Here is a 12,690-nt window from a genome sequence, read left to right on the forward strand (position 1 = left end):
TTGCACATAATGCATTTGATGCAGGATGTTTAGTATGCACATGCTACTCCAATTTACACGATGCCTTTCCCTGCAAAAGAAAACAGCATTAATATAATAGGCGAACTATCTCATACCGTTTTATTCTATAATTATAGTTTTCATTTCTATTAATGCATGGAAAATATCAACTTACCTTAAATGTTTGGCCACATTTCATTCCTTTGTCGTCTTCAATGGTACAGGTAGAGCAGCCGGTTTCTTCATCAAATGAAAAGCAGCTTTGAATGAAGGCGAGGCTCGGCCTTGTGCCTCTTGCTGCATGGGGCACTTGTGCACTCATATCTTGACCACAAATAGAACACTGAACGCGAAATGGTCATTCGTACGCAAGGATCGTGGTACTACTAATAATACAAGCGAGCACCGGAGTTATTGATCATTTTGCGTTGATTGTTGAGATTAGATATAAATGTATTCATTTCTTATAAATGATAGGTGGATTATAATTCGGTTTCTAGTAATTAATAAAGCATTGTATAAGTGTTTTACTACAGCAAATGCGATAAGTTTTTAGCTAGTAAGTATATATTTGGTTTGCAAAACATATTCATTTATGTTTACATTATTAAATGAAATATTTTTTATATTCTCTTTTGCCCGCATCGAGTCGAGACTAACAAGAGTCTCAATGTTGTAACTAGTAAGACATATTTCTTTATCATAAATATTATCATTTCGTTCCCACATACTAGGGTTTCATTAAAGGTAATATGGTGATACGTCAAAGTAACTTCAGTAAAAAAGTAACTCTACGACCTTTGACCCCCATAATGACCTCCGAAGGTCAAAAAATAACGATACGGATCCATGAACTGCAAAAATGACTAGGGCAACCTTTAAAACCTATGGTTCAACATGTTGGTTGTCATTATCGGTTAACTCACTGACCTTTGACCCCCATTATGACCTCCGAAGGTCAACAAATAACAATACGGATCCATGAACTGCAAAAATGACTTGGGCACCCTTTAAAACCTATGGTTCAACATGTTGGTTGTCATGATGGCCAGGCGGTTAACTCACTGACCTTTGACCCCCATTATGACCTCCGAAGGTCAACAAATAACAATACGGATCCATGAACTGCAAAAATGATTTGGGCACCCTTTAAAACCTATGGTTCGACGCGTTGGTGTCATGATGGCCAGGCAGTTAACTCTATGACCTTTGACCTCCGTATTTATCTTGAAGGGCAATTCGTGGATAATACGGGTATTTGGAGAATACCATGGTTAGAGTGACTTGGGCACTCTTTAAAACCCAAGAATCGACACCTTTTTGGTATGCTATTCTTTTTGCCGTCCTTATGACGTTGACTGTGACCTTACGTGGTCAGTTCATTTACCACTAACGGCTGAACGGTAAACGGAAACTGGCCATTCGATTTTTAGCAGAATATTTTTTCCTCTCTACAAGTATTTCAAATGTGAGGGATCGAAACTATTCTCTCGTATCCCCCTCCAATCAACTTTGGGATGGAAACTTAACTATGAGTAGCGGAGTTAGATTAATTTAGTTTCATTCCTAGGGATAAAATTTCGTCCCGGGTCGAAACTATCCTCCTTTGTGATTTTAATTTCGTGCAGGAACGAAACTAAACCCTGGCATCGCATTTTCGTTTCCCTCCGGGTCGAAACTAAACCGTTTCGTTTAGTTTCGCTTGCCATCCCTGCTTTTCCCCGCTAAAGACGAAAATATGCATCTGGACATTTCTTGACCCGGGAGACAAAAAGCCACATATTTTTGTCAGAGATTCTCCTACACTGGTGAACGAATGATGAATATATACATTTCCTAGCTCTTCGCCATTTATGACGGTCACGGGTGTGTGATGTCTTTGCGTCAGGACCTAACACAGCATGGCTTAGGATTTACTCTTGAAACCCGGACCAAGTACCTGGACCCCTCATTTTATATTACCCCTCTTAGCAGTAAGGGACTGCAGTCATGGATTTGTTTGTCCAGTCATGTCGCAAAATAAATATATGTTCTTTTCTCAAAAAATATAGAATAAGCATTGAATTATTTGCCTTTTGAGCAGTTTTAACTATTTTAAAATGAAATTCTATGATAAATATTAGCGCATATTTTGATTTTGGTATAAACATGAACATGGAAATTGTTGCTGCATTAATATTTATGGGAGAGCTCGTTCGAAATTCAATATCTCTCAGAATAAAACAAGGCATTCAAAATCTCTCAGAATAAAACAAGGAATTCAATTCAAAGTCTGCAATTTACGTTCGAGCGACAATTATCCATGTAGATACTTAAAATAAACAAAGCATGATTGACTGCAAACAATGCCAATGGTAGGGTTATTAACTACAAAAGAAGGGAGCCCAACTACCCTCAGAGTCCAAGATATTGCGGAGTCCCCACTAGAAAGGGTAGAAAGGCTTGGGGCTGAAGAGTGTGTGGTTATCTGTGACACCCTTCGTAACAAAGGTCCAGCAAAAATGCTCCGTACTGTGCCGGTCCCGTCTCCCTGGTATGGTTTAGCCCAAAACCCCCCACCTCCTTTCCTCCGATCCGTTAGGACGAGTGGGTTTTGCAAACGAGATGACACGTACGTAATTGTTTTTCCCCGAGTCGGAGGAGTCACTGCTTCCGTCTACCACTCCCCTCCTCCGATCCGGGGTTAGAGAACACCGGTTTCGGGCGGCCAGCGCCTTTGGATTTGCAATAAAGCTAGTAAAATTGGTGGGGGGCAGAAGAATCGCTATGTGCGGTGACCAAATTCCCACCTTAAATAAATTATATTCCGGTTCTTTTCCTTTTACCATAAATCCATTTTAATGGACAGTTAACAATATAACAACAAAAAATAACCCCATAGACATTGAAATACCCTCCATAAAAACACAAAAAAATATACCTTCAAACACGAATATACCTTAACACTTAATAAACCCTCGTACACAATATTGATTAAACAACGAAATTGCGAATAATTAATTAATGCCTTCGAAAAAGAGCAGTATTTTAGTCTTTAAGGCAAATTAAACCAACCCATCCACAATGGTGAGATCAACACTCGTTAGCAATGTCAGTTTGTTTGAGAAAGACGAATTATCGTCAATGCAACTTTGAGAAAACAGAGAACAATGAGTGATTGACACAAAACACTGGTCTTTCCTCTTCTTCGGACGAGAGATAGAGAGAGAGCACAAAACACTCACTTTTTTGGGGGCACACCATTTTGGCTATGACCAGCTTCACGAGAAGAAAATACCGCAAAATATGAGTCAACATGGAAGGTACCCGAAAAACAATCACCGATTAACTCACCGCAGAAACCTCCTTAATAATTTTAAGGTCTCCTATTTTCTTAATCCTGAAAAATCAGTTTATTTTCAACTTTGCATCCATCATTGGAATGGGGGAACATCATTGGAATGGGGGAACATCATTGGAATGGGGGGCCTCTCATGGAGCATTAATAATATGAAAACAACCATGTTGTTTCCGTTAAAAAGATGGCGAACTGGCAAAAAAGCACTCTTAAATAACAGAATAACGGCATTAATAATAATGGATCGATTGTTTTACATAAATTGTGAACATTACAAGACATTTAAGTGAAAGTTTGGATTATCCGTTTTTCCATTATCCGTGCCGAATCTCCCGATAATAAGAAGTGTACTGTTAATGATGTGGTGCCAGCAGAGGAGGCAAAAAAGGAGGTCACTTGCCGAGGTACCCATTATAGTAACATTAACGTGTTGTGCATTGTTCCCTTGTCAAAGTAGAAAAATATCATACAAATTTTCCTGCATAGCTTTAATTAATGGTGACAATTTTACGGAGGCGCTCTCAAAGTACTTGCAACGGGTGTTTAGTATTTTACATTTTTCTTAATTCAGGTTGAAACTAACAACAGGGAAAAATAATAAAAAATTGAGAAGTTGGGCGAAGATAGCTTCTTTGGACTTAACATCGCGCCCCCTCCTTTCTCCACTTTCCCTAGTCCAACATACTCCTTGCTCCTGTTCCCCATTTTTTCTCAGACGTTGAGAAAGAAGCAATCGCTCCGAAAGCGTATAATCGCGCACACAAACTAGCTGACCCGGTACACTTCATACTGCCTAACAATCAATGAACAGTTTAGTAGCACCATTTATAAATCAAGAGCTGCTGCGCCGTTTCTAATCATTTGTGACTAATTATCATAAGATATGGAAATGAGGTTGATAAAACTAGATAAACAAGTATCAAAATTGCGTGTCAGAAAGACAAATTCTTTATTCAATGGACATAGGGTAGAACGAGGCAAGTTTACGCAAATTTGTTTTCAATGAATTCGCTAATATTGATGTTTAAACTTGTGAAATGTTAGACATTGTGGTCTTATAAAGCAGTTAATCAAAATATTTCAAAATTTTATGCATTAGTTGTTGGCTATTTGTGTTTTTAACCGTAAAACAAAATGATATTAGGTCCAAGTCTGTTGCGTAAACTTGGTAAGTTTACACAGTGCTTAACTGATGCTAGACTGATGCTCAAAATCGTGGAAGAACAGCCCCTAGGAGCAGCATTAATATGCAATGACGTTTGGCGCCCCAATCATGGTAACTCAGCTAGAAAAAAGTGAACTCAATGAACGTGCTCCGTGCGTAAACATACAATGCTGTACCCTATATATTCGTTTTTTTTTCTCTTTAGTCAAGCGCCTTATATACCTGATATACTACATTCTTTGTTTTTCTATCAGGTGCAAGATAAAGTGGATGAAGGGAAATAATGTAGCGAAGCAATGAAAGAGACAAAGCGAATGGTTTACCAACTTGTGAACAAATCAAAAATAAAATCATGTTTTTTGTGAACACATGAGCACAAATAACAAATACCATGAAAGATTGATCTTTTGATTTGTTAATCGTCATAACGACTGCTACACGAATTGGAAATTGAATTTGTGGACGCTCAAAAACTATTATGGAAAAAGTTGGGATCGCGGAATCCAGGGAATGAGAACTTCCTCATCTTTCAATTTCTGTTTCAGTATAGTCCCATGAATCACATTCATTATCAGCTCTTTTAATCACCGAAAACATTCCGTTGCCTAGTTTTGGCTAGTTTACGTTTTGAAAGTTTATGAACACAGAGCCTTATACCTTTAGCTGGGACTTGTGCCGTGGCTAGCCAGGTACATCCAAGGACTCAAAAAATTTAGATGGGTAGTTGGTGACTCCGTGTCTTTGTTTGTTTCTCAGTCAATAGCTTTGAATGAATTGAATTGAAGGAGTACCAACTAATCCTGATTTAACTAGTTTGAGTAATCCACATCTTCGTTCTAGGACATCAAAATTCCTCGCTCAATTAACCGTTTGTGATTTTTGTGGTGATCAATCATTTTTGGAAACACTTTGTTATTGAGCTCACCTCTCGATGAAACGAATTTGTAAAGGTTTCAAGGAAGTGAAATCAAACTGCTTAATTCGTCTACAAGAATACAGATAATACCTATAGTAAACAATAGCTTGGAGATTAGTTTACAAATATGATAGTTAAGTGTCAACTAGAGCTGAGTTTATAATTAGCTCGAAGTAAATTGTTTTTGTACCATTGCAATATTTTTAATATATTTAACATTCGAAGTGTAATTGTTTACGAAGCTCTGTCATTAAATTGGTAAAAACAAAAAAATATTTAATTTTCAGTTTTTACCAACTTCAAGCTGTTGCAATTTTGCCAAGTCTTAGAAAAATGTCTCTCTTTTAATGTTTGTTCATGTTATCCAGGGCTGAGATGAATCCAAACAATGAAATATCATTTTAAATAGTGCAGCCATTTCATTAACCCTAGAAGTGCACACTTCTTTTTTCAATCATAAAGTGCACACTGGGGTCCAGCGGACCCCATAACTTTAAAATTTTTTAATTTCAAACCCCTGATATTTTTTTACTATTAATATAGTCAATATCAATAATAGAAGTGTTTCTAACACAATTATGTAAATATAAGTTATTTAAACATATTAAAATGAAAGTAAAAAAATATTTTTCATTCTAAAAACATAAAAATTCTTTAAGAAAGTCACTAATCCTACTTTTATTTACTCTTACAAATGTTGTAGATGTACAGACAAATAATTTTAACAGCTTAAGTATTACATTATGTAAATCATGTAAAAAAATGTTTCATATTTTTTCTTTCCATAAAACGTATTAATTTCAACAATTGAAAACAAGAATATATTCCAGTGAATTTTTTTAAAATTTTTTTTCACAAATTTCATTAGGACTTCCTATAGCTCCAATATGTACATTACTATTATTTATTTTACAGGTAAAATATAAAGTTTTAGAAAAAAATGCTTTGTTGTTAATTTCTCACTCCAGTACAGGTAGTACACTGATAACTTCGGTGCTCGTCACACATCGGAGCGCGGCACGATCAGCATATAATTCTTGTTTTTCTGTCTCTAATTCTTGGGCATAAGCTGCGTCGTATTTTGCTTTGAAGGATTTCAGGTTTATGAACTGCTGATACTTCAATTTTTAAAATTTCCGCAATGGTATTCCTGATTGAAGAACACAAGTTTTTTTTCAAAATCCGTTGATGCAAATGAGGTTTGATGAGTGACAAAGCCAAGTTTTTCAAAAATTTTCTCCGATTTATTTTTTCATTACTATCAATATGAGAGTAAAGAACCATTGCGTTCATACCAGCTTGGTCTAGCATGCCATAGAAAATCCGCATTGGCCATCGAAGGGTTTTTCTGGCTGTTGTATATTCATGACACAGTTGATCAAATGTGTCTGTTCCTCCTTAAGTGGCATTATACATGCAAATAATCTCGGGCTTTCCATATTCTTCATTTATAGCTCCATCCAAATGAAAAGATGACAACAAAAGCACTATTTTATTTCTTTTCGGTGTGAAAGACACCAGGGTCATGTCAGGGTCAAAGGCAAATCGTGAAGATTGAACAACAGCACTTCTTGTAATATCCACTGGAATTTGACGCTTGTTTTTACGAATGCTGCCCCCCATCGTTATTGAATAATCTTTTAGTATCTCCTTTATAAGCTCAACAGAAGTGAACCAGTTGTCGCGCGTAATATTTCTATTCGTGCCATGAATTGGTTTTCACAATGTCCGTACATAATATTCGGAACAGTTTCATCTGGATTGGTAACTACTTTTCCTATGTAAGGACAGGCATTTATCATGTAAAACGTTTTTGCATCATTCATCATTACAAGTTTTATGCCATACTTATCTGGCCTTCCTTTCATATATATCCGAAAGGGGCAACGGCCTCGAAAACCGAGAAGTTTTTCATCTACAGTACAATACTCATGAGGAGTGTAATATTTCTTGTAATTATCTACAAACCCTTCCCAAATTTCACGAATTGGCGCAAATTTATCGATCTTTCTGCGCTGCATTCTCGTGTTTTTATCATCAAAACGCAAGGTTGACAGCAAAAACAACGTAGATCCAAACTCAGTTGACCACAGTTCATAAAAATTAGTGTTGCACGTCTTCTGCACCCCAGAAAAATATAGATGTCCAAAAAAAGCCTCAATCTCCTCAACATCTGCATCACCGTGGTACGATTGAGGAATTGTGACATTTTGACGCTGCCGTTGTATTTCCTCATTTGTGTGCGTCATTATTTTATTTCGTAAAGCGCTATCCAACAGTAATTCCCAAGCTTGCCGGGGAGTTTTGACGTCGCGCACTGCTCCTTTTGGTCCAGGCAGATCCTAAACCAAATTTCGCTCTCTCTTTCGATCTCCAAATGATTTCAAACGTCAATGTTTGATGAATAGTTTACTATTATGAGTAATATATGTTCAAAACTATTGTTCTACAATCCATTCCATTGAAGTTTGTTCGTACGTGTTTCACTCCGAAATTCCTAAATTATTTGCATAAGAGGAAACCAAGATATTTCACAAAAAAAGTTGATGTCCTCAAATATCCCAAAGTGATAAAAAATGATAAATGGCATTTTATTTACTTTAAACGTATAAATACGATTATAACAAATGTATTTGCAACAAAAAAGGCAATAAACAAATGTGTTAATTTTTTTTTCGCAATTTCAAAAAAATTTCATGAAGTGCACACTGGGGTCCAATGGACCCCAGACCATTTTCAATATTAAATTATAAAGCAATAAGCGCGTTGAAAAAATCAACACACACTAGAAACTTTTACTAAGATGTAAAAGGAAATTTACATTGGTATGAGCTTTCAATATTTTGTGCATCACAAAAGTTAGAGCAAAGAAAAAAACTGCTGGGGTCCACCGGACCCCAGTGTGCCCTTCTAGGGTTAACTACAAGGTTTTTTTGAAAAAACACTGGTAACGCATTATGTTGACCGTGGATTCGTTCATTTTAGCGTAAGAGGGTCTTGACCAGTGGCCGGGGTAAGGGAGTTGGGTTGAGTTGGGCCCCAAAACTGAGAGACGAAAATAACCAGGCAGCTACTCCAAAAAAAAGCTCCGTACAGAGGTTTAAAATATTCTTATGCTACTCATAGCACGAAAAGTTTTCCTGCTGTAGTCGCCGGAGGAAAGGATTAATAACTTTTCCTCTATGCTCAATCCCTTCATTTTTCAGAGAAATCATTTACTCTACGTAGTCGAGCAGAAACTCGTTGCATGACTGGGGTGTCTCATAACCATGATTAAGTCCCACAAGAAATGGTGAAATGGCAGGGAAATCCTCAACACATAATAATATGGCCCACACTTGGCTTCCCGAGCTTTTCGATAGTGGAAGACCATCGATGTTGCATCGCAACTGTAGCGAGTCACAATCACCAATACAGGGGTAAATGTTAAGCAAGGTGGATAAGGCTTCCTAATGCCAGGATGGGAATAAGTGCCACTTTCAATCAATTTTGATGAAATTGTTCTGAGAGTCTTCAGCAAGGCCCTTACATCGCCCGGCAGGGCTCTCAAGCTGGGCGGTTTTCCTGAGTAAATGCAGCAAATCATTTACCTTAGTCAATGCCACGCCATCTGCAGCCCACTCTGCGAGGGCACTTCGAAGTAGAAAGTGGCACTGGAATCGTCAGTATCAATGCTGTCAGCCGAGTATTCCGAGGTACTTTTCTCGTACTCCACATTACTCTCCCCAGACCCTCGCTGCATGCCTTCACCTTCAGAACCACTTCCTCCCTTCAAACCACCTACAATCCCAGCTACCCCCGGGGCACACGCATCATTAACAGATGCCGGCGGAACCATTTCTGGAGCTTCACCACCCCTATCCGACCCACTACTGTCTCTTACAGTGTGTGCTTCCATTCGTGAACGCCTAAGTCTCTGCCTACCGCAAATGAAGTCATAAGGCATATAACTACCACTCATGGGCATTTCGGCAAAATTGGCTCAAGAAATTCTATAAGCAACTCCAAGCAATGGCCTGGAACTGACGTAACGATGGAAATTCTTAACTTGAAACCAGGATGCCATGCGAGCCAGACCAGAAGTGTTTAGCAGGGAGTAACAAATGACCCACAGGAAGGGCATAACTAATTACACTAACCTTATGTGTCTCCCGGCGAAACCACAAGCTAGAATTCCCTTCAAGCGTCACCGATCGCTTTCGAATGAAAACGCGAATTCGCGAGTGTAAAAATCACTCAAAAGAATACGTAAGTGAAAATCTCACACAGAAATCCACGGCGATAAAAATGTGAATGAAATTATAGATGAAATATGACGGATGGGAATGATAAATACAGATTGAAGTGGAATGATGGCGGCGTGTCACGTTCGGTTTCTTCTACCCAGAGTGCCCTCGCGCAAGCTCAGAATAACCAGCAGACGAAACCATAAACGAAAGGAAATTAATGCATTTTTACCAATCACTTATTGTTCGAATAAGAATCAAATTCACTCCGTTTATTTCGCAATCCAGGATATTCTATCGCCTTGGTTGACGTTTATTGTATGTTCATTCATAAAACTCGAGTTGCCTTAGAGAAGGCGGTAGATGTTTCTATACATACATTCACAAAATCCTCATCATAATAACTATCTATCCATTGCAAGCATTCGGTATATTGTTTTTATTAATTAAAGGTACTAAGTGGTTAGTTAATTACTCGCAGATTACATTCAAATGCGCGAACTAAGGTACGCCATACCTGGCAGCCATTACTATAGAGCAAGTCTACCTCAACTGTTGCTATCATGTTTCTGGCAATATCGGGACAACACATTACGATAAACAGTTGCTCATATTTTGCTCCGGACGTTTAGATAAACGTCCACGGGCGTGATAGCTGGGAAAGTTCTTTGCTGGCAGAATGACGTCGCTACTGTATACCTGAGCGCTTCGTATCCTTTTCGTACACGCTTCGTAGCGGATATTGATATGCTTCATGTGTTCATATAAGTTTGATGCTGGATTTGGTGTCATCACGAAAAGAACCATATTGTCGGAGGTGGCTCGCTTATTTGATCCACTTGGATTTATTAGCCCTGTCACATTTAATGGAAAATGGCTCATCCAACACCTTTGGCATGGCTTTCATACTGAAAAGTAAAACACTCTGGCTTCAGAATGCAAAATTCTGAGGGTGCATTCTATAGCAGTTCCAACTGGTTACTCAACCATTTGCGCAACTCAAATCCTCCACGATCTAAAAGCTTCTTTAATTGGCTCTGCAATACTAATGCTTCGTCAATGGTTCGAACTGAGGAATTTATGTCGTCCATGTAACTATTTTCACGAATTACTCGAGATGCAAGTGGAAATTCTGCACCTTGATCGCATACCAACTGATGAAGTGTCCGAATTGCCAAAAATGGAGCTGATTTCATTCCATAAGTCACAGTGGTCAAGCAATATTCTTGGCGCTCTTCCTCGGGACTAAATCTCCAAAATATTCGTTGCATATCATAGTCGGCCGTGTGTAGCTTAATATTTCTATACATCTGGCGTATATCAGCGATCACCACAACCTCATGCAATCGAAAGCGCATCAAAATGTCGATTAGATCCACTTGTAACTTGGGACCCTTATGCAACACATCATTCAATGATATGCCATTAGTGGTTTTCATAGAACAATCAAAAACCACTTTAAATCGCGATAATTCCGCCTTTGAACGATAAATGCAATGGTGCGGAATGTAATAAGATGTTCTCAATGGGGCACTCGTTGCCACAATCATATGGCCTTGCTCAAAATAATCCTTCATAAATTCGTTATATTTCGAGCGTAAAGCGGGGTTTTTGGTTAATCTGCGTTCTAGCATATAGAATCTTTGCAGCGCGGAACCATGGCTTTGCCCCAATTCAGGGGTAGATGAGATAAAAAGTAAACGAACAACATACTGTTTCAATTCACGAGAAATATTGTTCTTATATTGCTGCTCGCAAGCATCATCTTCTGTACTACACTGATATCTCTTAGGAGGTTCCTCAGACTCCCAGAACTTTCGCAGTAAACCTTCAATATTATCACCAAGTGTTGAGCAGAACACTCGGATTTGATTTACTTTATTTTCGATTTTCCCCATTAGGCAATGACCAAAAACAGTTGGCAAAATATCTGGTGTCCCTGGAGGACCAATTATCGGCGCGTTAACCACCACGCGTGCAAACCATTCTGCCCCCAATAATACGTCTATTTCTTCCTCATCGTAATAGCTCGGGTCCGCAAGTTTCAACCCCTTTATATGAGGCCATGATCTGTTAAAGACCGATAATTTTGGGCATTGAGCAATATGAGGAACTACCATAGCTTTGACTTCCAATTTCAACGTGCTTTCAGACAAAGGCTTCATTTTCAAACTGACAATTGCAGACGATATCACGGAGTTATTATTTCCGAACCCAAAAATAGGAGTTCTAATTTTATTGGAATTCAACCGTAGCTTTCGAATGCAAGATTCCGTGATAAAGGTTCCCTGACTTGCAGTGTCAAGCAAGAGTGTAATTACGCAGTCATTGCCATCAATATCCAATACGATCGCCCTGGCAGTCGCAAGCATCACGACAGACCCCAACCGATGAGTGCACGTTTGGAAAGAAGACACCTCTCGAACTGGATTTTCTTTCGTCTCATCTGGGTCTGCGCTCATTAATTGAGGGTTTTTCTGCTTCTGCTCTACCGCAGTATTATCTTTATCTAATTTCGAACATGAGCCCTAACGATTGGCAAAACAAATTAATTCATTGTGAGGCAATTTACACTTAGGGCATGGCATTTTGAATTCACAATCTTTTAAATAATGGTCTTGGCTGAAACAAACTAAACAACACCCTTTAGCCTTAACTAATCTTAGCCGAGATCCCACTGACAATTTCAAAAACTTCCTGCATTTTTCCAAAGAATGCGGCAACGAACAATTTGGGTACGGTTTCTGAACCCTTTTTCTATCAGTATTAACAACCATACTAGTAGACTTTCTTAAAGATTGCATTGGCTTATGGGGCCTTTTATTCAGACAAGTATCTGAATGTAACGATGAGGCTGCTTCCAAAATCTTGGCTTCCTCACTTAAAAAATCAAAAAATGTTGTAGGGAAGGCTCACCAACGTTGAGTGCTACCTTTTCCCACCGCTCCCGTAACACGGAATTGAGTTTGCGGCGCAACATGAAAAGCATTGGGACCGACCAACTTTCGGCATTGTGCCCCACAGCGCTTAACGCACCCACATACTC

This window comes from Ischnura elegans (assembly GCF_921293095.1).
Source record: "Ischnura elegans chromosome 13 unlocalized genomic scaffold, ioIscEleg1.1 SUPER_13_unloc_1, whole genome shotgun sequence".
Classification (NCBI taxonomy): Eukaryota; Metazoa; Arthropoda; class Insecta; order Odonata; family Coenagrionidae; genus Ischnura; species Ischnura elegans.